Source organism: Microcaecilia unicolor, chromosome 6, assembly GCF_901765095.1.
Source record: "Microcaecilia unicolor chromosome 6, aMicUni1.1, whole genome shotgun sequence".
Taxonomy (NCBI): domain Eukaryota; kingdom Metazoa; phylum Chordata; class Amphibia; order Gymnophiona; family Siphonopidae; genus Microcaecilia; species Microcaecilia unicolor.
The window spans coordinates 225,341,050-225,357,302 of record NC_044036.1 but is presented as its reverse complement, the minus strand read 5'-3'; the positions used below and the strand labels follow the sequence as shown (position 1 = coordinate 225,357,302).

The window sequence follows — 16,253 nt, the reverse complement described above, 5'->3', positions numbered from 1 at the left end:
TACAAAAGGTGCACCTATAAATATGCTTGAAATTTCATGCAGTTAGCAGTACATCGAGCGGGAACAGCCATTTTAGAAAAGAACAGAAAAAAACCTGCATCACTTGAGTGTTTACATCTGTAAACGATGATATTTATAATCTACATCTGTAAGTGCTGCACTTTACAAACCTGGTTGTCCAAGGGGAGCCAATTTGAAATTTAGGAATTAAGGGATCTCTGTGTCATTGTTGATGATACATTGAAATCCTCTGCTCAGTGTGCTGCGGCGGCTAAGAAAGCAAATAGAATTTAGGTATTATTAGGAAAGGAATGGAAAACAAACGTGAGGATGTTATAATGCCTTTGTATCAGTCCATGGTGTTACTGCACCTCGAATATTGTGCTCAATTCTGGTCGCCACATCTCAAGAAAGATATAGTGGAATTAGAAAAGGTACAGAGAAGGGTGACGAAAATGATAAAGGGGATGGGACGACTTCCATATGAGGAAAGGCTGAAGTATCTAGGGCTCTTCAGCTTGGAGAAGAGACGGCTGAGGGGAGATATGATAGAGATCTATAAAATAATGAGTGGAGTGGAACGGGTAGACGTGAATCATTTGTTTACTCTTTCCAAAAATACTAGGACTAGGGGGCATGCGATGAAGTTACAAAGTAGTAAATTTAATACGAATTGGAGAAAAAGTTTCTTCACTCAGTGTGTAATTAAACTCGAATTCGTTTCCAGCGAATGTGATAAAGGCAGTTAGCTTGGGGGGGGGGGGGGGGGGGGGTTAAAAGGGTCTGGGTGGCTTCCTAAAGGATAAGTCCATAGACCATTATTAAAATGACTTGGGGATAATCCACTTCTTATTTCTGGGATAGTCCAAACAAACATACAATAGCAGAGGATTTTAGACGAGTCAGCTTGGTGAATTGACTATGCGGGGTGGAGTCTCATATGACTAACACAGCTGTTTTATATCTCACTCTCCGGTGAATCTTTGCTCGTGTATATATTTTAATCATAGACTCGTCCCCCACCTACCTATATCTTTTTTTTCTTTTTTTTAATAGTTTTTAAACATATATCTAATTGCAACTTCCTAGTTCCTTTCATAACAGTTTACTAAGCACACAGCACTTATCTGTACTCATTGGTGAGCTCATGCACCCCGACAGGTGCCTGTTTCGCTATGCTTTGTCAAGGGGGAGTATCACCAAATCTGTTAAAGAAAAAAAGAAAGGAGTCAACCTCTTGTGTCACAACTATGCTTCTTCATTCATCTTATTTCAAAAAATGCTCCTGGCTTACCAGCTTACTAGCCACAGTGTCTGTGTGTGCCTTCTCTCTTACCCTGCAAAATGGTGATGGCGTTCTTTTGAACCCCTACATAACCCGGAAACAACTGACCAATATTTCCGCTCTAACCCACCTGTCAGAAGAAACAGCCCCAATCAGTGGTGTGCTGGTAAACTTTTAACAACAGGCTCTCTCCCCGGTCCACCTCGGCGCCCCCCGTCCACCCCTGCGCCCCCCATCCACCTCTGTGCCCCCCAAAAAAAACAATTGCAGAGCTGGCTATACCCGGGGGGGGGGGGGGGGGGGGGCAGCGGCCAACACATTACTCTCTCCAGGAAAAAAAATTAAATGATCCCAGGTTCCAATCTAATTCATGTTTAATATGGGATAAAATGCCATAAATAAGTAAATAAACATAAACTTTTAACGTTCAGCACCTGATTCTCAAAGTGGACATATTCCAAACACTATAATGAAAATAAAATTATTTTTTTTTCTACCTTTGTTGTCTGGTGACTTTGTTTCTCTGATCATGCTGGTCCAGTATCTGATTCTGCTGCTCTCTATCTGTTCCCTTGACTCCGTTTCCAGGGCTTCCTTTCCATTTATTTCTTTTCTTTCCTCCTTTCTTCTTCATTTCTGGTCCTCCGCATACTTGACTGTACAGTGGATCCAGCTTCTGCCTATTTTCTCCATCCATGTGCAGTTTCTCTCCTCACTTCCTTTTCCCTCATCTAATCTCCTTCCTCTATCTTCCCTCCATGTCCAGCATTTCTTCTCTCTCCCTTCCCTTCCCTTCCCTCCATCCATGTCCAGAATTTCTCTTGCTCTCCCTGCCATCCATGTCCTGAAACTCTCCTCTCTCCCCTGCCCCTCTCTATCCATCCATACCCAGCAATTCTCTTCTCTCCCCTGCCCCCTCTGCCCAGCAATTCTCTCCTCTGCCCATTCATGCCCAGCAATTCTCTCCCCTGCTTCCCTCTGCCCATCCATGGCCAGCAAATCTCTCCCCTGCCTCCTTCTGCCCATCCATGGCCAGCAATTCTCTCCCCTGCCTCCCTCTGCCCATCCATGCCCAGCAGTTTTCTCCCCTGCCTCCCTCTGCCCATCCGTGCCCAGCAATTCTCTCCCCTGCCTCCCTCTGCCCATCCATGCCCAGCAGTTTTCTCCCCTGCCTCCCTCTGCCCATCCATGCCCAGCAGTTTTCTCCCATGCCCCCCTCTGCCCATCCATGCCCAGCAATTCTCTCCCCTGCCCATCCATGGCCAGCAAATCTCTCCCCTGCCTCCCTCTGCCCATCCATGGCCAGCAGTTCTCTCCCCTGCCCCCCTCTGCCCATCCATGCCCAGCAATTCTCTCCCCTGCCCATCCGTGCCCAGCAATTCTCTCCCCTGCCTCCCTCTGCCCATCCATGCCCAGCAGTTTTTTCCCCTGCCTCCCTCTGCCCATCCATGCCCAGCAATTCTCTCCCATGCCCCCCTCTGCCCATCCATGCCCAGCAATTCTCTCCCCTGCCCATCCATGGCCAGCAAATCTCTCCCCTGCCTCCCTCTGCCCATCCATGCCCAGCAATTCTCTCCCCTGCCTCCCTCTGCCCATCCATGGCCAGCTGTTCTCTCCCCTGCCCCCCTCTGCCCAACCATGGCCAGCAAATCTCTCCCCTGCCTCCCTCTGCCCATCCATGCCCAGCAATTCTCTCCCCTGCCTCCCTCTGCCCATCCATGGCCAGCTGTTCTCTCCCCTGCCCCCCTCTGCCCATCCATGCCCAGCAAGTCTCTTCCCTGCCCCCCTCTACCCATCCAGCGATTATCCTCCCTCCCCTGCCGCTCCTTCGCTCCCACCCTCCCCTCCGTCTTTTTTGAATTACCTCCGTCGAAGCGCCGCCATTTAAAGCCCTGCTGCGTGCTGGCTGGCCGTCTCCAGGCTTCCCCTGCTTGGAGGCAGATGCACTAAAGCTAAATGAGCCTTTAATGACTCTCCAACGAGGAAAATTTGGTCCGTTGCATGCATCAAAGGGCTTTTACCGAGGAAGCCAGCAATGGAGCCGGCTCGCCCCCAACAACAACCGGCTCGCAAGAGCTGTCAAAATTTAACAAGCGGCTCTTGCGAGCCGGTGCGAGCCGGCTCCAGCACACCACTGGCCCCAATGAACATACGTATTCAGCCCTTTGGGCTCAGTTGTATCCAATTGAAAGATCCAAAAGGTTTTACGTTGTAACATTCTTCTATTGAAATCACCTCCTCTGGTGGAAGGTAAAACCTGCTCAATTACCATACATTTAAGGTCGTCTACCGTATGCTTGTACACCACACAATGTTGTACCAGAGGAGCTCTAAAATTCTGGGCTGATATACGCGACCGGTGTTCAATCATTCTCTCATGCAGGGATCTCGTAGACTTTCCTATATAAAGTTTACCACAGGGGCATCTGATGTAATATATGACACCGATGGACTGGCAAGTGGTGTTACCTCTCAGCTTGTGTCTTGCCTTCATTCAGGAAACTTGTTCCTTCTATTGTTATTGGGCATGTCTTACAGTGCATTTTCATGCATTTGTAGTGACCCAATCGGGTTGTCACTTGTCCTTCCATAGCCCTATCTGCAATTTCAGGTAATAGGGCTGGGCTGAGTATTTCTTTCAAATTTCTGGAACGCGAGAAGGCAGTTCTTACATTGTAATTACTAAACAGGAGATGCGATCTTATTATGTCCCAGTGATGTTCTATAATCCCCGTTATAGCTTCTCCTCCAGGTGTATATATCGTCACAAACGTCATGATGTGGTCATCTTGTTCTTGTCATTGTCTCTCCTGTAACAACAGATCCCTGTTGTTGTATATGCACGCTTCACAATTTTATGTGGATTATTCCTTTGTACTAATCTAGCGCCAAAATGTTCTGAGTACGCCTTATAATCTTCATCTGATGTGCATATTTCTAGGATAAGCAGCATAATATGTATTGAGTTTTCTGGGATCTTGCCAGGTATTTGTGACCTGGATTGGCCACTGTTGGAAACAGGATGCTGGGTTTGATGGACCTTTGGTGTGTCCCAGTGTGGCAATACTTATGTACTTATATATATTTAATTCTCCGAGGACAAGCAGGCTGCTTGTTCTCACTGATGGGTGACGTCCACGGCAGCCCCTCCAATCGGAACACTTTCTAGCAAAGTCCTTTGCTAGTCCTCGCGCGCCGATGCGCACCGCACATGCGCGGCCGTCTTCCCGCCCGAACCGGCTCGTGCCGGCCAGTCTTCTTTTGTCTGCGCTCGGTACGGTCGTGTTTCGCCATTCGCGCCCCGAAAGTTGACCTCGCGCGTCGTTTATCGACTTCGTTCTAAAAAAAAAAAAAAAAAAAAGGTGTCGGAAGGGGACCTTTATGGTTTTCTCCCTTCCCGTACTTCTAGTTTTGCCCCGGTAAGTTTTCTTTCGTCGTCGGGGTAGGCCCTATTTAGGCCTCAGTTCGAAGTTTTCTTCCCCCTATTTTTGTGGTGCCATTTTCGCCATTTCGAGTTTTGATCTCGCCGGCGCGATTTTTCCGCCCATGACATCGAAGTCTTCCAGCGGCTTCAAGAAGTGCACCCAGTGCGCCCGGGTAATCTCGCTCACTGACAGGCACGCGTCGTGTCTTCAGTGTCTGGGGGCTGGGCACCGCCCTCAGGCCTGTAGTCTGTGTTCTCTTTTGCAAAAGCGGACTCAGGTAGCGAGATTAGCCCAGTGGAACGTTTTGTTCTCGGGCTCTTCATCGGCACCGGGAGTATCGACTGCTTCGACGTCGTCGGCGCCCGGACCTTCATCCTCGCCCCCGATTGCATCGAGGCATCGGCCCTCTGCATCGGGGCGACATCGGAGGGCGGCGTCGGTGGTATCGAGACCTCCTCGTTTGCTGATCTCGTCGGACGGTGGTGCTTCGTCTGGAGTGCAGGTGAGGGCTGTCCATTCCCCTGCTGGTGGCGGTGAGCCTTCGGGTGGGTCTCCCCCTACCCTGAGGGCTCCTGCGGTACAGCCCCCCCGAGACCGACCTCCTTCGGCCTCGGCCCCGAGGAAGAGACGGCTGGATTCTACGTCCTCCTCGTCAGGTGTCGGGAAGCTCCGGTGACATGCTTCGTCCCAAAAAATCGAAGAAGCGTCGGCACCCAGTAGGCCTCGGCACCAAGAGGACCGCTCGCCCTCTGTTCAAGAGGTGTCGGTGCACTCCCCTTTGGACAGCCCGGAACAGCCTCCACGCCCGGAACAGGTTCTGACATCGACTCCTGCATCGGCTTCCATGTCTTTTTCCACAGCCGCTCTGCACGAGAGCCTTCGGGCCATTCTCCCAGAGATCCTGGGAGAGCTGTTGCGCCCTACCCCTCCGGTACCGGGGAAGCACCCCCGGTACCGTCGAGCGAGGCGCCGGCTGGCCCATTGCCCGGGGTGAGGTCTCCGACATCGGTGCCGCTTGCGGTACCGAGTGCGGTAGCCTCCCAGGAAGGCTCCCCGACTACGTCGGCGGAGGGAGTTTCGCCGGTGCGGGCGAGGGAGTCTACCTCTCGACGCTCCCACCGTGGCCGTGGTTCCACGGAGTCGAGCCGGGCACGGTTGCAGACACAGGTCCGTGAACTTGTGTCTGACACCGATGGTGAGGCCTCGTGGGAAGAGGAAGAGGACATCAGATATTTCTCTGACGAGGAGTCTGAGGGTCTTCCTTCTGATCCCACTCCCTCTCCTGAAAGACAGCTTTCTCCTCCTGAGAGCCTGTCTTTCGCTTCCTTTGTCCGGGAGATGTCTACGGCCATCCCCTTCCCGGTGGTTGTGGAGGACGAGCCCAGGGCTGAAATGTTTGAGCTTCTGGACTATCCTTCTCCACCTAAGGAAGCGTCCACAGTACCCATGCATCATGTCCTCAAAAAGACATTGCTGGCGAACTGGACCAAGCCTCTAAGTAATCCCCACATTCCCAAGAAGATCGAGTCCCAGTACCGGATCCATGGGGACCCAGAGCTGATGCGCACTCAGTTGCCTCATGACTCTGGAGTTGTGGATTTGGCCCTAAAGAAGGCCAAGAGTTCTAGGGAGCATGCTTTGGCGCCCCCGGGCAAGGACTCTAGAACCTTGGACTCCTTTGAGAGGAAGGCCTACCATTCTTCTATGCTCGTGGCCAAAATTCAGTCCTACCAGCTCTACACGAGCATTCACATGCGGAACAATGTGCGGCAGTTGGCGGGCTTGGTGGACAAGCTCCCCCCTGAGCAAGCCAAGCCATTTCAGGAGGTGGTCAGGCAGCTGAAGGCGTGCAGAAAATTCCTGGCCAGAGGGGTGTATGACACCTTTGATGTTGCGTCCAGGGCCGCTGCTCAAGGTGTGGTGATGCGCAGACTCTCATGGCTGCGTGCCTCCGACCTGGAGAATAGAATCCAGCAGCGGATTGCGGACTCGCCTTGCCGTGCGGATAATATTTTTGGAGAGAAAGTCGAGCAGGTGGTAGAGCAGCTCCACCAGCGGGACACCGCTTTCAACAAGTTCTCCCGCCGGCAGCCTTCAGCCTCTACCTCTACAGGTAGAAGATTTTTTGGGGGAAGGAAGACTGTTCCCTACTCTTCTGGTAAGCGTAGGTACAATCCTCCTTCTCGACAGCCTGCAGCCCAGGCTAAGCCCCAGCGCGCTCGCTCTCGTCAGCAGCGTGCGACTCAGCAAGGCCCCTCGGCTCCCCAGCAAAAGCAAGGGACGAGCTTTTGACTGGCTCCAGCAGAGCATAGCCGACATCCAAGTGTCAGTGCCGGGCGACCTGCCAGTCGGAGGGAGGTTGAAAGCTTTTCACCAAATGTGGCCTCTCATAACCTCCGATCAGTGGGTTCTCCAAATAGTCCGGCAAGGATACACCCTCAATTTGGCCTCAAAACCTCCAAATTGTCCACCGGGAGCTCAGTCTTACTTCCAGCACAAGCAGGTACTTGCAGAGGAACTCTCCACCCTTCTCAGCGCCAATGCGGTCGAGCCCGTGCAATCCGGGCAAGAAGGGCTGGGATTCTATTCCAGGTACTTCCTTGTGGAAAAGAAAACAGGGGGGATGCGTCCCATCCTAGACCTAAGGGCCCTGAACAAATATCTGGTCAAAGAAAAGTTCAGGATGCTTTCCCGGGGCACCCTTCTCCCCATGATTCAGGAAAACGATTGGCTATGCTCTCTGGACTTGAAGGACGCCTACACACACATCCCGATACTGCCAGCTCACAGACAGTATCTGCGATTTCAGCTGGGCACACGTCACTTCCAGTACTGTGTGCTACCCTTTGGGTTCGCCTCTGCGCCCAGAGTGTTCACGAAGTGCTTGGCTGTGGTAGCAGCGACACTTCGCAGACTGGGGGTACACGTGTTCCCATATCTCGACGATTGGCTGGTGAAGAACACATCCGAGGCAGGAGCCCTGCAGTCCATGCAGATGACTATTCGCCTCCTGGAGCTACTGGGGTTTGTGATAAATTATCCAAAGTCCCATCTTCTCCCAGTACAGAGACTCGAATTCATAGGAGCTGTGCTGGATTCTCGGACGGCTCGCGCCTATCTCCCAGAGACAAGAGCCAACAACTTGTTGTCCCTCGTCTCGCGGGTGCGAGCGTCCCAGCAGATCACAGCTCGGCAGATGTTGAGATTGCTGGGCCACATAGCCTCCACAGTTCATGTGACTCCCATGGCCCGCCGTCACATGAGATCTGCTCAATGGACCCTAGCTTCCCAGTGGTTTCAGGCTGCTGGGGATCTAGAAGACGTGATCCACCTGTCCACGAGTTTTCTCAAATCCCTGTATTGGTGGACGATTTGGTCCAATTTGACTCTGGGACGTCCTTTCCAAATTCCTCAGCCACAAAAAGTGCTGACTACGGATGTGTCTCTCCTGGGGTGGGGAGCTCATGTCGATGGACTTCACACCCAAGGAAGCTGGTCCCTCCAGGAACGCGATCTACAGATCAATCTCCTGGAGTTACGAGCGGTCTGGAACGCTCTGAAGGCTTTCAGAGATCGGCTGTCCCACCAAATTATCCAAATTCAGACAGACAACCAGGTTGCCATGTATTACATCAACAAGCAGGGGGGCACCGGATCTCGCCCCCTGTGTCAGGAAGCCGTCAGCATGTGGCTCTGGGCTCGCCGTCACGGCATGGTGCTCCAAGCCATATATCTGGCAGGCGTAAACAACAGTCTGGCCGACAGGTTGAGCAGGATTATGCAACCTCACGAGTGGTCACTCAATTCCCGTGTAGTGCGACAGATCTTCCAGGTGTGGGGCACCCCCTTGGTAGATCTCTTCGCATCTCGAGCCAACCACAAAGTCCCTCTGTTCTGTTCCAGGCTTCAGGCCCACGGCAGACTGGCATCGGATGCCTTCCTCCTGGACTGGGGGGAGGGTCTGCTGTATGCTTATTCTCCCATACCTCTGGTGGGGAAGACTTTGTTGAAACTCAAGCAAGACCGAGGCACCATGATTCTGATTGCTCCTTTTTGGCCACGTCAGATCTGGTACCCTCTTCTTCTGGAGTTGTCCTCCGAAGAACCGTGGAGATTGGAGTGTTTTCCGACCCTCATCACACAGGACAAAGGGGCGCTTCTGCATCCCAACCTCCGGTCCCTGGCTCTCACGGCCTGGATGTTGAGAGCGTAGACTTTGCCTCTTTGGGTCTGTCAGAGGGTGTCTCCCGCATCTTGCTTGCTTCCAGGAAAGATTCCACTAAGAGGAGTTACTTCTTTCTGTGGAGGAGGTTTGCCGTCTGGTGCGACAGCAAGGCCCTAGATCCTCGCTCTTGTCCTACACAGACCCTGCTTGAATACCTTCTGCACTTGTCTGAGTCTGGTCTCAAGACCAACTCTGTAAGGGTTCACCTTAGTGCAATCAGTGCATACCATTACCGTGTGGAAGGTAAGCCGATCTCAGGACAGCCTTTAGTTGTTCGCTTCATGAGAGGTTTGCTTTTGTCAAAGCCCCCTGTCAAGCCTCCTACAGTGTCATGGGATCTCAATGTCGTTCTCACCCAGCTGATGAAACCTCCTTTTGAGCCACTGAATTCCTGCCATCTGAGGTACTTGACCTGGAAGGTCATTTTCTTGGTGGCAGTTACTTCAGCTCGTAGAGTCAGTGAGCTTCAGGCCCTGGTAGCCCAGGCCCCTTACACCAAATTTCAAGTTCTTGCCAAAGGTTGTGTCGGAGTTCCATCTGAACCAGTCAATTGTCTTGCCAACATTCTTTCCCCGTCCTCATTCCTGCCCTGCTGAACGTCAGCTGCACACATTGGACTGCAAGAGAGCATTGGCCTTCTATCTGGAGCGGACACAGCCCAACAGACAGTCCGCCCAATTGTTTGTTTCTTTTGATCCCAACAGGAGGGGAGTGGCTGTGGGAAAACGCACCATATCCAATTGGCTAGCAGATTGCATTTCCTTCACTTACGCCCAGGCTGGGCTGGCTCTTGAGGGTCATGTCACGGCTCATAATGTTAGAGCCATGGCAGCGTCGGTAGCCCACTTGAAGTCAGCCACTATTGAAGAGATTTGCAAAGCTGCGACGTGGTCATCTGTCCACACATTCACATCTCATTACTGCCTGCAGCAGGATACCCGACGCGACAGTCGGTTCGGGCAGTCAGTGCTTCAGAATCTGTTCGGGGTTTAGAATCCAACTCCAGCCCCCTAGGCCCATGTTTGTTCTGTTCCAGGCTGCACTCTCAGTTAGCTGGTAAATTTTTTAGGTCAATCTCAGTTATGTCCTCGCCGTTGCGAGGCCCAATTGACCATGGTTGTTGTTTTGAGTGAGCCTGGGGGCTAGGGATACCCCATCAGTGAGAACAAGCAGCCTGCTTGTCCTCGGAGAAAGCGAATGCTACATACCTGTAGAAGGTATTCTCCGAGGACAGCAGGCTGATTGTTCTCACAAACCCGCCCGCCTCCCCTTTGGAGTTGTGTCTTCCCTTCTCTTGTCTTGCTACATATGAGACTGGCCGGCACGAGCCGGTTCGGGCGGGAAGACGGCCACGCATGCGCAGTGCGCATCGGCGCGCGAGGACTAGCAAAGGACTTTGCTAGAAAGTGTTCCGATTGGAGGGGCTGCCGTGGACGTCACCCATCAGTGAGAACAATCAGCCTGCTGTCCTCGGAGAATACCTTCTACAGGTATGTAGCATTCGCTTTCTCTTTAAGCCACATTGCGCCTGCATGAGTGGGAAAATGTGGGATATAAGTAACCCATAAATAAATAAATATTTAAGTGGATTGGATTTATTATTTTTAGTTTAAACAGTTTTTTTTATTGAACAATTGAATAAAGAAAACAAAACACCATCATGCTAACAGAAACATGTATAGTTCAATATTTTTAACAATTTTCATGTCTACCCCAAAACCTCCCACCCAACCCTACATGTTCAACAAATACTTCCATTATTGTTATTGGTTTTACAGGGCATATATAAGAAACAGAACTAAAACATTAACCTCGTCTGCATCTTTCCAGTTGCAGATCTGTATTTGCCCTACTATATGCATACGAAAAACTAGTATTGTACATCCTGATATATGTCTTTATATATGTCCTTCTGCTTCCCCTCCCTCTCTGACCATCCCATATATTCTTAGCCATCGTGCAACCCCCCTTGATCCAACCTTTACATTGTGGACTTATTATTTTTAATCTGTCTTTGACCAAGGCAACTTACAAAAATACATAAAATACTGTAAATAACATAACACACAACTATGCCAAACAATAACATCCAGGCCCTTTAGGTCAGTGTTTCTCAAGTCGGTCCTGGAGTACCCCCTTGCCAGTCAGGTTTTCAGGATGTCCACAATTGAATATGCATGAAATTGATTTGCATACACTGCCTCCATTATATGCTAATCTTTTTCATGCATATTCATTGTGGATATCCTGAAAACATGACTGGCAAAGGGGTACTCCAGGACTGATCTGGGAAACACTGCTTTAAGTAATCCAAAGTAGTAGTATCAGCAAATGCCAAGCAGAACATACCAGAAAGTAACATCCAGGCCATTTAAGTAATGAAGAAAGACTAAGGAGGCTAGGGCTTTTCAGCTTGGAGAAGAGACTGCTGAGGGGAGACATGATAGAGGTGTTTAAAATAATGAGTGGAGTGGAACAGGTGGATGTGAAGCATCTGTTCACACTTTCCAAAAATACTAGGACTAGGGGGCATGCGATGAAACTACAGTGTAGTAAATTTAAAACAAATCGGAGAAAATATTTCTTCACCCAACACATAATTAAACTCTGGAATTCGTTGCCGGAGAACGTGGTGAAGGCGGTTAGCTTGGCATAGTTTAAAAGGGGGTTAGACGGTTTCCTAAAGGAGAAGTCCATAAACCGCTACTAAATGGACTTGGGAAAAATCCACAATTCCGGGAATAACATGTATAGAATGTTTGTATGTTTGGGAAGCTTGCCAAGTGCCCTTGGCCTGGATTGGCCGCTGTCGTGGACAGGATGCTGGGCTCGATGGACCCTTGGTCTTTTCCCAGTGTGGCATTACTTATATACTTATCATTAGATGTATAATATGCCAGGCATAACTGGCGTTTAAATGTCAGTACATGTCGTTCGGTTTTGAGATATCTTGGCAATTCATTCCATGTTTCTTATACATCAAGCAAGAAAGGGGAGGAATATATTGACAGAAAAAATATAAACATGAATAGAAGCAGCAGCAGAAGTGGAGGTGAACTAGAAAAGAAATGAATCATCCTTTCCATCAAAACTATCTCTTTACCTACAGCTTGCGTCTGTTGGCCTTGAAAATTTCTAACATTGCTGGATCATAAAACAAATATTTCTGATCCTTAAGGCCTACTTTACAATTTTCAAAAGGATCCACATCTCTGCTGAGTCTGTCTAGTCACATCAAGATATATGTGAATCACTTTCCCTAAGTGAAAACTAAAAATTGCCATTCTTTATCTGAAAGTTGTCAATCTTTATTTGATTTTTAGGCCAACAGTGAAGTAAGGTTTTTTTATTTATAGATTGAGTAATTAAAATAAAGGAATTTTCTGAAGATCTAATATCCTTTTACTATCTAGATTTTCAGAAGGCGTTTAACAAAGTCCCTCATGAGAGACTCCTGAGTAAATTAAAGAGTCCTGGGATAGGAGACAATGTTCTGTTGTGGATTAGGAATCGGTTGTTGGATAAAAAAACATGGGGTAGGGTTAAATGGCCAGTTCTCTCAGTGGAGGAGGGTTAAATAGTGGAATGCCTCGAGGATCTCTACTGGGACTAATGCGGTTTAACATATTTATTAATGATCTGGAAATGGGAACAATGAGTGAAGTGATTAAATTTGCAGACGGTAACAGAGTTGTTAGAACACATGCAGATTGTGAGAAATTGCAGGAAGACCTTAGGAAGTTAGAAGACTGGGCATCCAAATGGCAGATGAAATTTAATGTGGATGAATGCAAAGTGATGCACATTGGGAAGAATAATCCAAATCATATGTTATTTGGTGCTAAGATCCACCTTAGGAGTGAGTGCACAAGAAAAAAAAAATCTAGGTGTCATTATACACAATGCGCTAAAATCTTCCCAGTATGTGACGGTGATCTAAAAGCAAATAGAATGCTAGGAATTATTAGAAAACGGATAGAAAATTAGTCAAAGAATATTATAATGCATCTCTATCGCTCCATGATGCAACCACACCGTGAGTATTGTGTGCAATTCTGGTCATCATATCTTTAAAAAGATATTGCAAGAAAAGGTTCAAAGAAGGACAACCAAAATGATTAAGGGGATGGAACTCTTCTGATATGAGGAAAGGCTTAAGAGGTTAGAACTCTTCAGCTTAGAAAAAAGACGGCTGATGGGGGTATCTAGCATGTTTGAGTCAAGATTAGAGTTTCGGACATTTTGTTTCTCACTCACTGCTTTTAATGAGCATAATAGTTAACAAAACAAAAAAATAATTTAAAAAAACGATGACGTTATAAAGAACATTTTTTTAGCTTTAAAGTTGGACCAGCAAGAATAAAAATTAAAAGGCTGGCAGGAAGGAGGTTTTTTGACCAGTGATGATTTATCACTAAAAGCAGTTATTCTAAACCACATTGAATGAAGTTGTAAAAAAAAAATCTTTGCGATTTTTGAGGTCTTTTTCCTCCCGCCATAGGGTTGGTTTAGTTTGCATCTTCTTACACTTTTTTGAGTTTCTCTCAAGTTGAACATATAGAGTAAAATAACGTAATTCTGTATCTGTGCTCTCTCCAGTTCTTTTTAATGTTTCAATGAGTTCCCTTGGAAAGGCTCTACAGAACTTCCGCAAATTCCTCAATCTGAACTTCCCCAGCTGCAAAGGAATTAAATACAAACAGTCATACGCTACTACTTTTAGTACAAAAGCACACAGATCTGAAACGCACTACCCATGACCCTGAAAAAAATGGACAACCTAACCAGCTTTCGCAGATCTCTGAAGACACATCTCTTCATCAAAGCCTACTAAGGACATCCTCAATAACTATTCCCAAAGTACTCAGATGCATCTAAAACACCTCCCACATCACCTACCTAGCACCTGCATTTAAATTACCTACCTTAGCTTATTATCGACTGTATCTAAGATCATGTAATGACTGCATCATAACAGCACTCTGTAAGCCACATTGAGCCTGCAAAAAGGTGGGATAATGTGGGGTACAAATGCAATAAATAAATAAAATAAACTTACAGGCAAGCTTGTATATTTACATAGATGATATTACTCTTGTTCCAATTTATTCATCATCCACATTCATGCTTAATGATATTATGTCCAGTGTGATGTTAAGAATTGGGCTTTACAATATCATTTGAAATTGAATGTTGAAAAACAAAGCTGCTATGTTTAGGCCCCTTGATGAAAATATTACTTGACACCAGGGTAATCCTCAAACAACATTCTCCCCATTGAATCTTCTTTAAGAATTCTAGGTGTCATCATTGACTCAACATTGTCTTTTTATGCTCATTAATTTACTAACTAAAAAAGTGTTTAGGAAAATTTTTATATCAGACTGCTAAAATCTGGCTCTGCTTCATAAGGAACATTAGATTTGAATCACAGTATATGACTTTTTGGAAGAAATTGAAAACTTTTTTGTTTTTTCTAAAATTTTGGAAATCTAATTCAGTCTTATCTTTTGAGTTATCTATGTCAAAATTTTCCAGTAACTGACTGGTTTCTTTATTGTAATCAACATTCTCCGAGGACAAGCAGGCTGCTTGTTCTCACTGATGGGTGACGTCCTCGGCAGCCCCTCCAATCGGAATCTTCCTAGCAAAGTCCTTTGCTAGCTCTCGCGCGCCGGCACCGCGCATGCGCGCCGTCTTCCCGCCCGAAACCGGCTCGAGCCGGCCAGTCTTCTTTCGTCCGCACTCGGTACGGCTGTGTTTTTGTCGTGTCGAGCCCCGGAGAGTCGACCTCGCGCGTCCGTTATCTAAATCGACGTGTTTTTTCTTCGGAAAAGTTTCTTTTCGTTCGGAAAGTGCTCTGGAAACCCCCTTGGGTTTCGTTTGCCCCTTCCCGTATTTCCAGTTTTTGCCCCGGTAAGTTTTCTTTCGTTGTCGGGGTAGGCCTCTTTTCGGCCTCGGTCGAGATTTTTCTCCCTTAAAGTTTTGGTGCTCCAAATTCGTCATTTCGGATTTTGACTTCGCCGGCGTGATTTTTCCGCCCATGACATCGAAGCCTTCCAGCGGCTTCAAGAAGTGCACCCAGTGCGCCCGGGTAATCTCGCTCACTGATAGGCACTCTTCGTGTCTTCAGTGTCTGGGGGCCGAGCACCGTCCCCAGAACTGTAGTCTGTGTTCCCTCTTACAAAGGCGGACTCAAGTAGCGAGATTGGCCCAGTGGAACGTTTTGTTCTCGGGCTCTTCGTCGGCATCGGGGTCATCGTGTGCATCGACGTCATCAGCGTCCAGACCTTCTTCCTTGGCTGCCAGTGCATCGAGTGCATCGAGGGAGACATCGGATAGCTGCATCGACGTCGGTGGTACCGGGACCTCGTCTCCTGATGTCGTCGGACGGTGGTGCATCGAGTGGAGTGCAGGTGAGGGCTGTCCATTCCCCTGCTGGTGGCGGTGAGCCCTCGGGTGGGTCTCCTCCTACCCTGAGGGCTCCTGCGGTACAGCCCCCCCGAGACCGACCTCCTTCGGCCTCGGCCCCGAGGAAGCGACGGCTGGATTCTACGTCCTCCTCGTCGGTGCCGGGGAGCTCCGGTGACATGCTTCGGAAGAAGTCGAAGAAGCATCGACACCGGTCCCCTCCCCGCGTCGGCACCGAGAGCTCTGGGTCGCCGAGGGAGTCGGCACCCAGCAGGCATCGGCACCGAGAGGACCGCTCACCCTCTGTTCAGGAGGTGTCGATGCGCTCCACTCTGGACAGCCCGGAACAGCCTCCACGCCTGGAACAGGTTCTGACGTCGACGCCTGCATCGACCTCCATGCCTTTCTCTGCAGCCGCTCTGAACGAGAGCCTCCGGGCCGTTCTCCCAGAGATTCTGGGAAAGCTGTTGCGCCCTACCCCTCCGGTACCGGCGGTGCTTGCGCCTCCGGTACCGTCGAGCGTGGCGCCGGCTGGCCCATCGCCCGGGGTGAGGTCCCCGACGTCGGTACCGCGTGCGGTGCCGACTGCGGCCACCTCCCAGGAGGGCTCCCCGACTACGTCGGCGGAGGGAGCTTCGCCGATGCGGGCGAGGGAGTCTAACTCTCGACGCCCCCATCGTGGACGTGGCTCCACGGAGTCGAGCCGGGCACGGTTGCAGACGCAGGTCCGTGAACTTGTGTCTGACACCGAGGGTGAGGCCTCGTGGGAGGAAGAAGAAGACCCCAGATATTTCTCTGACGAGGAGTCTGAGGGTCTACCTTCTGATCCCACTCCCTCTCCTGAAAGACAGCTTTCTCCTCCCGAGAGTCTATCTTTTGCTTCCTTTGTCCGGGAGATGTCTACGGC

At 49.2% G+C, this 16,253-nt stretch overlaps 1 protein-coding gene across 4 annotated transcripts in view; it reads left to right on the top strand.

Moving 5' to 3' along the window:
• The window catches only part of PRPF4 (pre-mRNA processing factor 4), a 682,089-nt gene that overhangs the window by 413,672 nt on the left and 252,164 nt on the right, over positions 1-16,253 (top strand). The gene's annotated exons all lie outside the window — the stretch shown is intronic.